The following is a 14,906-nucleotide window of genomic DNA, read 5'->3' on the forward strand; positions in this document are numbered from 1 at the left end:
TATACGTGTACAACCCTATATACTGTACACCTATACCAGTCCTTAAATGGACCTTTGTGGACCTAATAGTAATAGCTAGTAATCAATACACACCTCAAAATTCACCAACTAAGTGTGTCATCACCGCGCCAGCACCCACCCTCCCCCAGTAATAGCTAGTGATTAAACTGACTATCCCTGCTCCACACAGTGTCCCTTCCCTACACTGACAAAAGACAGATGCAGAATCGGTCAGCAGTACACTCAGCAGCACAGCAGTCAACAGCAGTGCACCAGAATACACTTTGTATATTTGAAAGAAAGTATATTCTAAGTGTATTACAACCCTATATATTGTACACCTATACCAGTCCTTAAAACGACCTTTGTGGACCTAATAGTAATAGCTAGTGATTAAACTGACTGTCCTTGCTCCACACAGCGTCCTGTCCCTACACTGACAAAAGACAGCAGCAGAATCGGTCAGTAGTGCACTCAGCAGCACAGCAGTCAGCAGCAGTGCACCAGAATATACTTTGTATATTTAAAAGAAAGTATATTCTTAGTGTATTACAACCCTATATACTGTACACCTATACCAGTCCTTAAAAGGACTTTTGTGGACCTAATAGTAATAGCTAGTGATTAAACTGACTGTCCCTGCTCCACACAGCGTCCTGTCCCTACACTGACAAAAGACAGAATGTAAAATGGCCGCCAGATCAGGTCTATTTATAAGGTAGGGGGTATGTCCAATTGTCTATGTGCTGAAATGTCTCAATTGGCTGTCCTGTACCCCATGATGGATGTATCATCATGGGTCAAAGTTCTTCACAATGTGAATGCATATGTCCGCCACGCGAACAGCACCAGAAGTCCGCCGGTTTGGCGAATCGCGAACGAGGAAAATTTGCCGCGAACCGACTGCTGGGCTAACCGCAAGGCCATCTCTACAGAAGAACACCATGTCAGAAACCATGAATCAGACTGAGACAGAAGTACAATTCACTCTCTTCATCACTAGATGCACTTGCTCCTCTAACCAGGGGCGGGCTGGGCCGGGGGGCAGGGTGGAAATTTCCCCCCAGGCCGGCACCTACATTATGTTTAAAACGGCCGCTGGCCGTTTGTTCATTTCTTTTTTTTTTTCGCTGTTTCCCTGTCTGCACTAAGGGCTGCTTGCCTGGCTCTGGCTGTCAGTGATACAAAGAGCAGAGGCGGCGCTGGCAGCATCCAATGCCTTCTCTGATCCGGCGCCGCCCACTGACCTGCAGGTTGAACCTGCGGAGTGATGTGCCTGATGGGAGGAGCAGGAGAACGTCAGAACGTCGTGGACTCGTGGTGCTGCTTAATTCCTCCTTCCATCTGGCCTGTGCGGCGCCAGCACCGCCCACTGTTCTCAGTCTTCATGCAGCCAGTCGTAAGGGCATAGGAGAAGTGAACGGCAGCCGTGGAGCAAAGGATTAAGGTGCTGCCTGCAAGCTGTATAACCTCTCTCTCTCCAGTGCAGCCACCCCCCCCCCCTCTCTCTCTCCCCCTCTCCAGTGCAGCCCCCCCCTCTCCCTCTCCAGTGCAGCTCCCCCCCCTCTCTCTCTCTCTCTCTCTCCAGTGCAGCCCCCCTTCTCTCTCTCTCTCTCCAGTGCAGCCCCCTCTCTCTCCAGTGCAGCCCCCCCCCTCTCTCTCTCCAGTGCAGCCCCCTCTCTCTCTCCAGTGCAGCCCCCCCCTCTCTCTCTCCAGTGCAACCCCCCTCTCTCTCTCCAGTGCAACCCCCCTCTCTCTCTCTCTCCAGTGCAGCCCCTCTCTCTCGCTCTCCAGTGCAGCCCCTCTCTCTCGCTCTCCGGTGCAGCCCTTCTCTCTCGCTCTCTCTCTCTCTCTCCAGTGCAGCCCCTCTCTCTCGCTCTCCAGTGCAGCCCCTCTCTCTCGCTCTCCAGTGCAGCCCCTCTCTCTCGCTCTCCAGTGCAGCCCTTCTCTCTCGCTCTCTCTCTCTCTCTCCAGTGCAACCCCCCTCTCTCTCTCCAGTGCAACCCCCCTCTCTCTCTCTCTCCAGTGCAGCCCCTCTCTCTCGCTCTCCAGTGCAGCCCCTCTCTCTCGCTCTCCAGTGCAGCCCCTCTCTCTCGCTCTCCAGTGCAGCCCTTCTCTCTCTCTCTCTCACTCCAGTGCAGCCCCTCTCTCTCTCTCTCTCACTCCAGTGCAGCCCCTCTCTCTCTCCAGTGCAGCCCCCCTCTCTCTCTCTCTCTCTCTCTCTCTCTCCAGTGCAGCCCCCCTTCTCTCTCTCTCTCTCTCTCCAGTGCAGCCCCCCTTCTCTCTCTCTCTCTCCAGTGCAGCCCCCTCTCTCTCCAGTGCAGCCCCCCCCTCTCTCTCTCCAGTGCAGCCCCCCCCTCTCTCTCTCCAGTGCAGCCCCCTCTCTCTCTCCAGTGCAGCCCCCCCTCTCTCTCTCCAGTGCAACCCCCCTCTCTCTCTCCAGTGCAACCCCCCTCTCTCTCTCTCTTCAGTGCAGCCCCTCTCTCTCGCTCTCCAGTGCAGCCCCTCTCTCTCGCTCTCCGGTGCAGCCCTTCTCTCTCGCTCTCTCTCTCTCTCTCCAGTGCAGCCCCTCTCTCTCGCTCTCCAGTGCAGCCCCTCTCTCTCGCTCTCCAGTGCAGCCCCTCTCTCTCGCTCTCCAGTGCAGCCCTTCTCTCTCGCTCTCTCTCTCTCTCTCTCCAGTGCAACCCCCCTCTCTCTCTCCAGTGCAACCCCCCTCTCTCTCTCTCTCCAGTGCAGCCCCTCTCTCTCGCTCTCCAGTGCAGCCCCTCTCTCTCGCTCTCCGGTGCAGCCCCTCTCTCTCGCTCTCCAGTGCAGCCCTTCTCTCTCTCTCTCTCACTCCAGTGCAGCCCCTCTCTCTCTCTCTCTCACTCCAGTGCAGCCCCTCTCTCTCTCCAGTGCAGCCCCCCTCTCTCTCTCTCTCTCCAGTGCAGCCCCCCTTCTCTCTCTCTCTCTCCAGTGCAGCCCCCCTTCTCTCTCTCTCTCTCCAGTGCAGCCCCCTCTCTCTCCAGTGCAGCCCCCCCTCTCTCTCTCCAGTGCAGCCCCCCCCTCTCTCTCTCCAGTGCAGCCCCCTCTCTCTCTCCAGTGCAGCCCCCCCCTCTCTCTCTCCAGTGCAACCCCCCTCTCTCTCTCCAGTGCAACCCCCCTCTCTCTCTCTCTTCAGTGCAGCCCCTCTCTCTCGCTCTCCAGTGCAGCCCCTCTCTCTCGCTCTCCGGTGCAGCCCTTCTCTCTCTCTCTCTCTCTCTCTCTCTCTCTCCAGTGCAGCCCCTCTCTCTCGCTCTCCAGTGCAGCCCCTCTCTCTCGCTCTCCAGTGCAGCCCCTCTCTCTCGCTCTCCAGTGCAGCCCTTCTCTCTCGCTCTCTCTCTCTCTCTCCAGTGCAACCCCCCTCTCTCTCTCCAGTGCAACCCCCCTCTCTCTCTCTCTCCAGTGCAGCCCCTCTCTCTCGCTCTCCAGTGCAGCCCCTCTCTCTCGCTCTCCGGTGCAGCCCCTCTCTCTCGCTCTCCAGTGCAGCCCTTCTCTCTCTCTCTCTCACTCCAGTGCAGCCCCTCTCTCTCTCTCTCTCACTCCAGTGCAGCCCCTCTCTCTCTCCAGTGCAGCCCCCCTCTCTCTCTCTCTCTCTCTCCAGTGCAGCCCCCCTTCTCTCTCTCTCTCTCTCTCTCTCTCTCTCTCCAGTGCAGCCCCCCTCTCTCTCCAGTGCAGCCCCCCTCTCTCTCCAGTGCAGCCCCCCCTCTCTCTCCAGTGCAGCCCCCCCCTCTCTCTCCAGTGCAGCCCCCCTCTCTCTCTCCAGTGCAACCCCCCTCTCTCTCTCCAGTGCAGCCCCCCTCTCTCTCCAGTGCAGCCCCCCCTCTCTCTCCAGTGCAGCCCCCCTCTCTCTCTCCAGTGCAGCCCCCCTCTCTCTCTCTCCAGTGCAGCCTCGCTCGCTCTCCAGGGCAGCCCCTCTCTCTTGCTCTCCAGGGCAGCCCCCCTCTCTCTCTCTCTCCAGTGCAGCCCCCCTCTCTCTCGCTCTCCAGGGCAGCCCCTCTCTCTCGCTCTCCAGGGCAGCCCCTCTCTCTCGCTCTCCAGTGCAGCCCCTCTCTCTCGCTCTCCAGTGCAGCCCTTCTCTCTCTCTCTCTCTCGCTCTCCAGTGCAGCCCCCCTCTCTCTCTCTCTCACTCCAGTGCAGCCCCTCTCTCTCTCTCCAGTGCAGCCTCTCTCTCTCTCTCTCTCCAGTGCATCCCCCCTCTCTCTCTCTCTCCAGTGCAGCCCCCCTCTCTCTCTCGCTCTCCAGTGCAGCCCCCCTCTCTCTCTCGCTCTCCAGTGCAGCCCCCCTCTCTCTCTCTCTCCAGTGCAGCCTCTCTCTCTCTCTCTCTCCAGTGCATCCCCTCTCTCTCTCTCTCTCTCTCTCTCTCTCTCTCTCCAGTGCAGCCCCTCTCTCTCTCTCTCTCTCTCTCTCCAGTGCAGCCCCTCTCTCTCTCTCTCTCTCTCTCTCTCCAGTGTGGCCCCTCTCTCTCTCTCTCCAGTGCAGCCCCTCTCTCTCTCTCTCCAGTGCAGCCCCTCTCTCTCTCTCTCTCTCTCTCTCTCTCTCTCTCTCTCCAATTATGGGCACAGTCAGGCTGCAATTATGGGCACAGTGAGGCTGCATTTGATGCGCACTGGTGAGACTGCATTGATCTCTTGTATCATGTCTGCAGTCTCTGACCATCTCTTGTATCATATCACTGTCCTCTGGAGTTTGGAGAGGAGTCAAGAGTGGAAATGTCGCTAAAATGGGGGTCATGGGAGAAGTCAGACGTGTGTGGACTGTGGAGAGGCCTTTCATGAACAAAAAAATAATGACGTTATGCTGTTGGGCTGGTATAATAATGCTATGGGGCTGGTATAACATTTTTTCCAGGGCTGTTTTTTATTCCCAGTCCGGCCCTGGACGTGAGTCATGCGACCACAGAGAAGGGGATTATTGCTCCGGGTCCCGGATCACTGAGCCGACAGATGTCACTCCACTCGGGTGCTGCTCGCACCTCCCCCCTGCAATGCCACTGCCTTGGGCTCGAGGTATTATGGGTCCTTAGGGGGGTTCTTTACTGTGGGGGGTCCTGCACTGTAGAGGGGGTCTGCACTGTAGAGGGGGTCTGCACTGTAGGGGGGTCCTGCACTGTAGAAGGGGTCCTGCACTGTAGGGGGGTCCTGCACTGTAGAGGGGGTCCTGCACTGTAGGGGGGGTCCTGCACTGTAGGGGGGGGTCCTGCACTGTAGGGGGGGTCCTGCACTGTAGAAGGGGTCCTGCACTGTAGAGGGGTCTGCACTGTAGAAGGGGTCCTGCACTGTAGGAGGGGTCCTGCACTGTATTGGGGTTTGCACTGTAGGGGGAGGAGTCTGTACTGTAGGGGAAGATTCGGTACTGTAGGGGGGTCTGTACTGTAGGGGAGTCTGTACTGTAGGGGGGTCTGCACTGTAGGGTGGAGGGGTCTATACTGTAGGAGGGTCTGCACTGTAGATGGGGGTCTGCATGGTAGGGAGGGGGGTCTGCGCTGTAGGGGGTCTGTGTAACATGCAGGGGGTCCAGAGCTGTGAGGGGCTGTGTAATGTAAAGTGGTGCGGAGTGCTGTGTAATGTAAAGGGGTCCAGAGGTACAAGGGCTGTTTAATGTAAAGGGGTCCAGAGGTTCAGGGTGCTGTGTAATGTAAAAGGGTCCAGAGGTACAAGGGCTGTGTAATGTAAAGGGGTCAGGAGGTAAGGGGTCCAGAGGTACAAGAGCTGTGTAATGTAAAGGGGTCCAGAGGTGCAGGCTGCTGTGTAATGTAAAGGGGTCCTTAGGTGCAAGGTCCTGTGTAATGTAAAGGGGTCCTTAGGTGCAAGGTTCTGTGTAATGTAAAGGGGTCCAGAGGTGCAGGGTGCAGTGTAATTTAAAGGGGTCCAGAGGTACAGTTGTGGAGAGGGGGGGTACACAGTAGTGACAAAAAGATATTGAAGGATGCAGGGGTATGCAGGGGACACAGTGGGTGTTTTTACATTTTATGGTGTGGGGGGGGGTGCCAGATATAGGATCCGCCCCGGGTGCCAAATGCTCTAGGTACGCCCCTGGTGTGAGCACAGCAGACTACAACTCTTACCTCCCAGGAGTCTCAGAGGCAGGCCAGGTGTGTGGCACGCCAGGGGAGGGGACGCCCGGCGTCAAGAACGTCACGTCGCACGTGACCTGCTGGGCTTATGGGGAGCAGTGGCTAGCTGCAGTCTGCAGAGAAGATGAGACCTGTTTCAGGATCATCACCCCCCCCCCCCCCCCCTGAAGAGTGGCAAGGACCTGGCTCAGTGTCTCCAGTCCTCACTCAATCAATGCTCCCCAGCCTGAAGTAAGGCATCTGTGATAACCTTCACAAAATGGAATAGAATGAGAAAATCCGCTTCAGTTGTAAATTTAATTAATAATGCATAGTCATCAAGACAATTTAAAATTTTGGCAGTGGCAGCGTGTGTGTGTTTTTTTTTGTTTTTTTTTTCTAGCACCTCCCCCCCACCAGCGGACTTAACACCCTCCCCCCCACCAGAGGACTTAACACCCTCCCCCCCAGCAGCGGACTTGACACCCTCCCCCCCACCAGCGGACTTAACACCCTCCCCCCCAACCAGCGGACTTGACTCCCTCCCCCCCACCAGCGGCCTTGACACCCTCTCCCCCACCAGAGGACTTGACACCCTCCCCCCCACCAGCGGACTTAACACCCTCCCCCCCACCAGCAGACTTATCTAACACCCTCCCCCCCAACCAGCGGACTTATCTAACACCCTCCCCCCCCAACCAGCGGACTTATCTAACACCCTCCCCCCCCCAACCAGCGGACTTATCTAACACCCTCCCCCCCCAACCAGCGGACTTATCTAACACCCTCCCCCCCCAACCAGCGGAATTATCTAACACCCTCCCCCCCACCAGCGGACTTATCTAACACCCCCCCACCAGCAGACTTATCTAACACCCCCCCCCCACCAGCGGACTTATCTAACACCCTCCCCCCACCAGCGGACTTATCTAACACCCTCCCCCCACCAGCGGACTTATCTAACACCCTCCCCCCACCAGCGGACTTATCTAACACCCTCCCCCCACCAGCGGACTTATCTAAAATGCTCCCCCCACCAGCGGACTTACCTAACACCCTCCGCCCACCAGCGGACTTACCTAACACCCTCTCCCCCCACCAGCGGACTTACCTAACACCCTCCCCCCACCAGCGGACTTATCTAACACCCTCCCCCCACCAGTGGACTCACCTAGCTGATTAAGTGGTTCAATGGGCCACTTGACTGGACTTGCCCCCCAGGCCTAAGGCTGCCAGCCCTCCCCTGCCTCTAACCACACGCAGAATCAGGCCCCGACCATTACAACCCTGGCAAACTGACAACACTAGAAATCTCAAGAGACGTTGCCGTGCTCTTGAACGGCTGTGGCGTAAAACCAAATGCCTCCAAGACTTCATCATATATAAATCTGCCCTTCTAAAATACAATTCCTGCCTCCATGCTGCCAAACAAGCCTACTTTGTATCTCTTATTAATACTTTGTCATCCAATCCTCGTCGGCTCTTCTCAACTTTTAACTCTCTGCTTCGTCCCCCACCCCCTCTACCCACCAACTCACTCACTGCCCAAGAGATTGCCAATCACTTCAAAGACAAGATTGATGCAATTCGCGAGGACACCTCCGCTGTGCGTACATCTTCCCCACCCAACATACCTGGCCCAATAGCACATTCAACACTCTCCTCTTTTGAATTGACTACTACTGAAGAGGTTGCAAAACTTTTCTCAGATGCCCACCTAACCAATTGTCCCTTGGACCCTGTTCCCTCACAACTATTAAGGTCACCCTCTAATTCTATCCTATGCTCCCTCACTCACATCTACAATCTCTCCCTCTCAAGTGGCACCTTCCCCTCCCCTCTAAAACATGCGCAGATCACCCCCATACTTAAAAAACCCTCTCTGGACCCCACCAACCTGAACAACTTAAGACCTATCTCATTGCTCCCATTCACCTCTAAACTTCTAGAACGCTTAGTCTACAACCGCCTTAGCTCCTACCTCAGTGAAAATAACCTTCTTGACCCATTACAGTCTGGCTTTCGCTTTCAGCACTCCACAGAAACTGCCTTACTAAAACTCACTAACGATCTACTAACTGCTAAAACCAACAGCCAGTACTCCATACTCCTACTACTTGACCTCTCTGCTGCCTTTGATACTGTTGACCACCCACTCCTCCTCAATAAACTACATTCCCTTGGCCTCCGAGATTCTGCGCTTTCCTGGTTCTCTGCCTATCTATCACAGCGCTCCTTCAGTGTCACCTACAACTCTGTATCCTCCTCTCCATTGCCCCTTTCTGTGGGGGTCCCCCAAGGCTCTGTTCTTGGACCCCTTCTCTTCTCTATTTATACCTCCTCCCTTGGTCACCTGATAACCGCCCACGGCTTCCAATACCACTTATACGCCGATGACACCCAAATCTATCTGTCTACTCCTCACCTCACTCCTTCAATCTCCTCTCGCATTACTAACCTGCTAACTGACATATCAGCGTGGATGTCACACCATTTCCTTAAACTAAACCTCCCTAAAACTGAGCTATTAATAATCCCCACTGCACATGCCCCCCTCCATGACTTTTCCATCAAAATCAACAATGCAACCATCAGGCCCTCCCCTCACGCCAGGGTACTCGGTGTAACCCTAGACTCTGACTTGTCATTTCAGCCCCAAGTCCAATCGTTGTCAAAAGTTTGTAGATTTCACCTCCGTAACATCTCTAAAATTCGCCCCTTTTTAACAATTAAAACTACTAAGATCCTCATTCACTCCCTTGTTATCTCTCGCCTTGACTATTGCAACTCCCTTCTCATTGGCCTGCCTCTCCATAGGCTATCTCCTCTTCAGTCTATCATGAATGCTGCTGCCAGACTTATCCACCTTATCAACCGCTCAGTGTCTGCCAACCCTCTCCTCCAATCCCTACACTGGCTCCCAATCACCCAGCAAATTAAATTCAAAATACTAACCACCACATACAAAGCCATTCACAACTCTGCCCCGAGCTACATCACCAATCTTGTCTCCAAATATCACCCAAACCGTCCCCTCCGTTCTTCTCAAGACCTCCTACTCTCAAGCTCCCTTGTCTCCTCCTCCCACACTCGTCTCCAGGATTTCTCCAGAGCCTCTCCAATCCTCTGGAACTCGCTACCTCCACCGGTCCGGCTATCCCCTACTCTTGCTACCTTCAGACGATCCCTGAAAACTCATCTATTCAGGGAAGCCTATCACGTCTCAAACTAATCTCCTACCACTTCCATAAACTCATTCCCAACAATTATAACCTTCTGTACCACCTGCCCCACCCTTTTAGATTGTAAGCTCTTCTGAGCAGGGTCCTCTTAATCCTCTTGTATTTAATTGTATTGTAACTGTATTGTCTCCCTTTTATATTGTAAAGCGCTGCGTAAATTGCTGGCGCTATATAAATCCTGAATAATAATAATAATAATAAATCACCCTTGTTTATTAATAAAAATAAAAAGGTAAATAGAAAAAGCGTAGTCAAGCATAGCCAGAGTCCAGTAACGAGATCGGGTAGTCAGCCAGGCCAGAAGTCAGGGATCCAAGTAGAGCAACAGCAAGCAGGATAAGGAGCCAGAAGGGATGTCAGCAAGTCTTTAAACAAACCACATGAGATGGTTTCTAGTGATGTGACCAAGGCAAAGGCAGAGGTGAAGTGAGCTGGAAGGCTTTAAGAAGGCAGGTCAGATGAGCATCATCAGGAACAGCTGGTAACTGTGGAGAGAGAAGAGAGCTGGCAATTAGCCGACAGCTGAGCGGCCAGCCCAGAGAAGGAAGGGCTAAGCCAGCCCTGACACACCAGCAATTGGGGTAGCTTTAGGTGCACACTGTGCAGATGCCACAATACACCAGCTGTAATTACTACAGCTGCCTGCGGATAGGATCAGCAGAGCACCAGCAATTGGGGTAGCTTTAGGTGCACACTTTGCAGATGACACAATACACCAACTGCAATTTCTACAGCTGCCTGCGGATAGGATCAGCCGAACACCAGCAATTGGGGTAGCCTTCGGTGCACACTGTGCAGATGACACAGTATACCAACTGTAATTACTGCAGCTGCCTGCGGATAGGATCAGCAGAACACCAGCAATTGGGGTAGCTTTAGGTGCACACTGTGCAAAGGACACAGTACACAGGAACGAATCTAGCTAAACGGAATACTGTGTATATATATGTATTTGGTGGGGAGGGGTGACACCAACCCTAGTGACGCCACTGCCTGTGTTCAGATCAGTAGAAAAGTGTAATTTTTTCCACTCATGTACAAGAGACCTTACAATGTCAGTTTCCCGCATACCAGCAGATGTTTACAGTTCGCTGCACTAGGAAATGTGGGAAGAGCTGCCTTCTTGAACTGACATATTTCCTTCACTAGCTTTCTCTACACAAGGTTTACACAAGCAGGATGCTATTCACAGTTTTATGGAGCTAACCTTCTGTGCTTATAAGTGCAATCAAAACAAGGCACAGAGCTGGTAAACAATAATGAATTATGGGTTGCGTTTGCAGTTTTTTTTCTGGTGGAACTCTAAGCTAATATAAAGTAAGCCTTTCACTGGGTCCCCAATTATGTGGTCAAATAATAATTGATAAACTTTGTGTGTACATACACTATATTACCAAAAAGTATTGGGACGCCTGCCTTTACACGCACATGAACTTTAATGGCATCCCAGTCTTAGTCCATAGGGTGCAATTTTGAGTTGGCCCTCCCTTTGCAGCTATAACAGCTTCAACTCTTCTGGGAAGGCTGTGTGACTGGAGTGAGTCATTGGCTGTCCACAAGATTTAGCAGTGTGTCTATTAGAAAGTTTGACCATTCTAGCGCATTTGTGAGGTCAGGAACTGATTTTGGACGAGAAGGCCTGGCTCGCAGTCTCCGCTAATTCATTCCAAAGGTGTTCTATTAGATTGAGTGTGCAGGCCAGTCAAGTTCCTCCACCCCAAAACTCGATCATCCATGTCTTTATGGACCTTGCCTTGTGCAGTGGTGAGTAGTCATGTTGGAACAGGAAGGGGCCATCCCCAAACTGTTCCCACCAAGTTGGGAGCATGAAATTGTCCAAAATGTCTTGGTATGCTGACGCCTTAAGATTTCCCTTCACTGGAACTAAGGGGCCAAGCCCAACCCCTGAAAAACAACCCCACACCAGAATCCCCCTCCACCAAATGATTTGGACCAGTGCAGAAAGCAAGGCCCATAAAGACATGGATGAGTGAGTTTGGGGTGAAGGAACTTGACTGGCCTGCACAGAGTCCTGACTTTAACCTGATATAACACTTTTGGGATGAATTAGAGTGGAAGCTGTGCCTGACCTCACAAATGGTCAAACATTCCCATAGACACACTCCTAAACCTTGTGGACAGCCTTCTCAGAATAGCTAAAGCTGTTATAGCTACAAAGTGTGGGCCAACTCAATTTTAAACCCTATGGGCCAAGACTGGGATGCCATTAAAGAGGAAGTAAACCCTGATGGGTTTACTTCCTCTTTGATTCCCTGTAAAGGTAAAGCATAATGGACTACTATGCATCGCATAGTAGTCCATTATGTGTCACTTACCTGACACAGGAGCCAGCGAATTCACCGCTGTCCCCTGTAGTTCCGAGCGTCCATCTTCTTAGTGGGTCTCGCTGCTCCGGCGCTGTGATTCGCCGGAGCATGCGCACGGGAGCCGACACTCGCGGCATATCGCCCCGATCTGCGGCTTACCCAGTGCGCCTGCGCGCTGCTGTCTACATCGGTGGCTGTCTTCAGGTAAATATCTCCTAAACCATATAGGTTTAGGAGATATTTCTTGGACCTGCAGGTAAGCCTTAATCTAGGCTTACCTGTAGGTCAAAGTGGTTTGTAAGGGTTTACAACCACTTTAAAGTTCATGTGCATGTATCATTACTCAAAACCGTTCTAAGGCCCAATTCACACCTTCATATTCCACACGTTACTAAAATGTGTAAAAAACATGCCAAAAATACACATCGTGCTTTTGGTGCCATTAATTCTTTTTTTTTTACTTTATATTTTTATTAGTTTCTTTTTCACAATTAACAATTACAAAACAATCTATTCTTTCATTCACTTGTGTTTTAAGATAGGAAAGCCACAAAAAAAAAGATAAATATAACCATACCACATAGAGAGAAAACAAAGACAACCCTAAAAATAGGAGGGAGATTATGCAACTTCAAATGACTCTATATCTCAATCTTTACCCTCAACCCTTTCTATTCCAGTAATCCCTCATCTCACATACTTACATATTACCTAACCCTTTTTCTCTCTACCCCACTGTCCCTCACATTCATTCCTTACTATTCTCACTTAATTTAACAGCCCTTTCCTTTTATATATTGCTACTTCCCCCATTCTTTTTTCTCACACCACCTTTTCCAAATCTTATTGATTTTCTTAAAAGCTCCTTGTCTAATATATGATGTCCTTTCTTTAAGAATCACCACACTCATATTTTGTTCCCATTCCCTACTGGAAGGAGGGGAAGAAGATTGCCACTTCTGGGCTAAAAGTTTCCTAGCCTGCAAGAGGCATCTCAAAATTGCTACGTTGGTATCTTTTGGGTTACCCTCTCCCTCTACCCACCCCAGTATTCATACCATGGGGTCCATATCTATGGATACCTCAAACACCTGAGCTATATTGTCTACTACTTCCCTCCAGTATCGAAATAGCTTGGGACATCTCCAAAACATATGGATTAAATCTCCCCCTGTCTTACCCTATCTTAGACATTTAGCATCATGTCTTCTACCAAGCCTAAACAATTTTTGCGGAGTGTAATATACTCTATATAGTAAGAATAAATGAGACATCCTCTGAGGCGGGGATAGAGAAACCCACGTTGCCAATTCAAGGATCCTTGTCCATTGTGGTTCTGATATATTTCCCACATCCCTTTCCCATTTCTGCCATTAATTCTTAATGGCATCCCAAACCCAGGTAGCGGTCAAAACGCGCATTGCAATCATGCGCAAAGCACACTGCTGTCACATTACAAACTTGAAAGAACAGTGTGAAAAAAAAAAATCACATCACGCAAGTGTGAATGAGGCTTTAAACCCAAGAATGAAAATGTAACATACAGTATATCAACACAATCCTTAAATGTTGTGGATCCTGCCAGTTAACTGTAAAACAAATAATTTTTTTTTACCAAAAACCTTCCCCATGGTCATGTTAACTACTTGAAAAGTGATTTTAATTTTTAGGCAAGGTTGCCAAACAACACCTTGTTTACAGATGGTTGGGTGGCTGGTTAACCTATATCAAATAACCACAGATCTCAGATCTGTGATAAAGCACAGATTCTAGACATTTCCTTTTACTGGTGTCTATCAGCTCCACATTTCAAATGATACATACTCTAAAATACAGAAACTGGCTGCAGACCATTCATCTTGCCTGAACATGGTTTTCTTGTGTACCAACCAACCTGTCTGATCCTTATCTTCCTGTGCACTACTCAACCCGTCTGATCCTTATCTTCCCGTGTACTACTCAACCTGTCTGATCCTTATATTCCTGTGTACTACCCAACCTGTCTGATCCTTATCTTCCCGTGTACTACCCAACCTGTATGATCCTTGTCTTCCTGTGCACTACTGAACTTGTCTGATCATTGTCTTCCTGTGCACTACCGAACCTGTCTGATCATTGTCTTCCTGTGCACTACCAAACCTGTCTGATCCTTGTCTTCCTGTGCACTACCAAACCTGTCTGATCATTGTCTTCCTGTGCACTACCGAACCTGTCTGATCATTGTCTTCCTGTGCACTACCAAACCTGTCTGATCATTGTCTTCCTGTGCCCTACCGAACCTGTCTGATCATTGTCTTCTTGCGCACTACCCAACCTGTCTGATCCTTCTCTTCCTGTGCACTACCCAACCTGTCTGATCCTTGTCTTCTTGTGCACTACCCAACCTGTCTGATCCTTGTCTTCTTGTGCACTACCCAACCTGTCTGATCCTTGTCTTCTTGTGCACTACCCAACCTGTCTGATCCTTGTCTTCTTGTGCACTACCCAACCTGTCTGATCCTTGTCTTCCTGTGCACTACCCAAACTGTCTGATCCTTGTCTTCTTGTGCACTACCCAACCTGTCTGATCCTTGTCTTCTTGTGCACTACCCAACCTGTCTGATCCTTGTCTTCTTGCGCACTAGACAACCTGTCTGATCCTAGTCTTCCTGTGCACCATCCAACCTCTCTGATCCTTGTCTTCCTGTGCACCACCCAACCTGTCTGATCATTGTCTTCCTGTGCACCACCCAACCTGTCTAATCATTGTCTTCCTGTGCACTACCCAAACTGTCTGATCATTATCTTTCTGTGTACTACCCAAACTGTCTGATCATAGTCTTCCTGTGCACTACCCAACCTGCATGATCATTGTCTTCCTGTGCACTACCCAACCTGTCTGATCATTGTGTTTCTGTGCACTACTCAATCCGTCTGATCATTGTATTTCTGTGCACTACCCAACCTGTCTGATCATTGTATTTCTGTGCACTACTCAATCCGTCTGATCCTTGTCTTCCTGTGCACTTCCAAACCTGTCTGATCCTGGTCTTCCTGTGTACTACCCAGCTTGCCCAATTATTGCCACACTGTGCACTACCCAACCTGTCAGATCATTGTCTTCCTGTTTATTTGACCTGATCTTCCTGTATACTTATACCTGTCTTGCTTGATCCTGGTCTTCCTATACGCTATAATATATTAGCTGAGAAGTGGCATAACCGCCAACAGTATCAGATTCCGGGGGACTGTACTGGGAACCTCACACATTCTTGATGTCCTACA

At 51.0% G+C, this 14,906-nt stretch overlaps 1 long non-coding RNA gene across 1 annotated transcript in view; it reads left to right on the forward strand.

The window, feature by feature from the left end:
* Nucleotides 1-1,230: 1,230 nt before the first annotated feature.
* The window catches only part of LOC143961214 (uncharacterized), a 33,777-nt gene continuing 20,101 nt past the window's right edge, over nt 1,231-14,906 (forward strand). Inside the window, exon 1 of the long non-coding RNA XR_013270433.1 lies at nt 1,231-1,447. This is a non-coding gene — a long non-coding RNA (uncharacterized LOC143961214). The remainder of the gene's footprint in view (nt 1,448-14,906) is intronic.

The sequence above is a fragment of the Lithobates pipiens genome, unplaced genomic scaffold (genome assembly GCF_037356315.1).
Source record: "Lithobates pipiens isolate NorthernLeopardFrog02 unplaced genomic scaffold, aLitPip1_a1.2 Scaffold_8, whole genome shotgun sequence".
Lineage (NCBI taxonomy): Eukaryota > Metazoa > Chordata > Amphibia > Anura > Ranidae > Lithobates > Lithobates pipiens.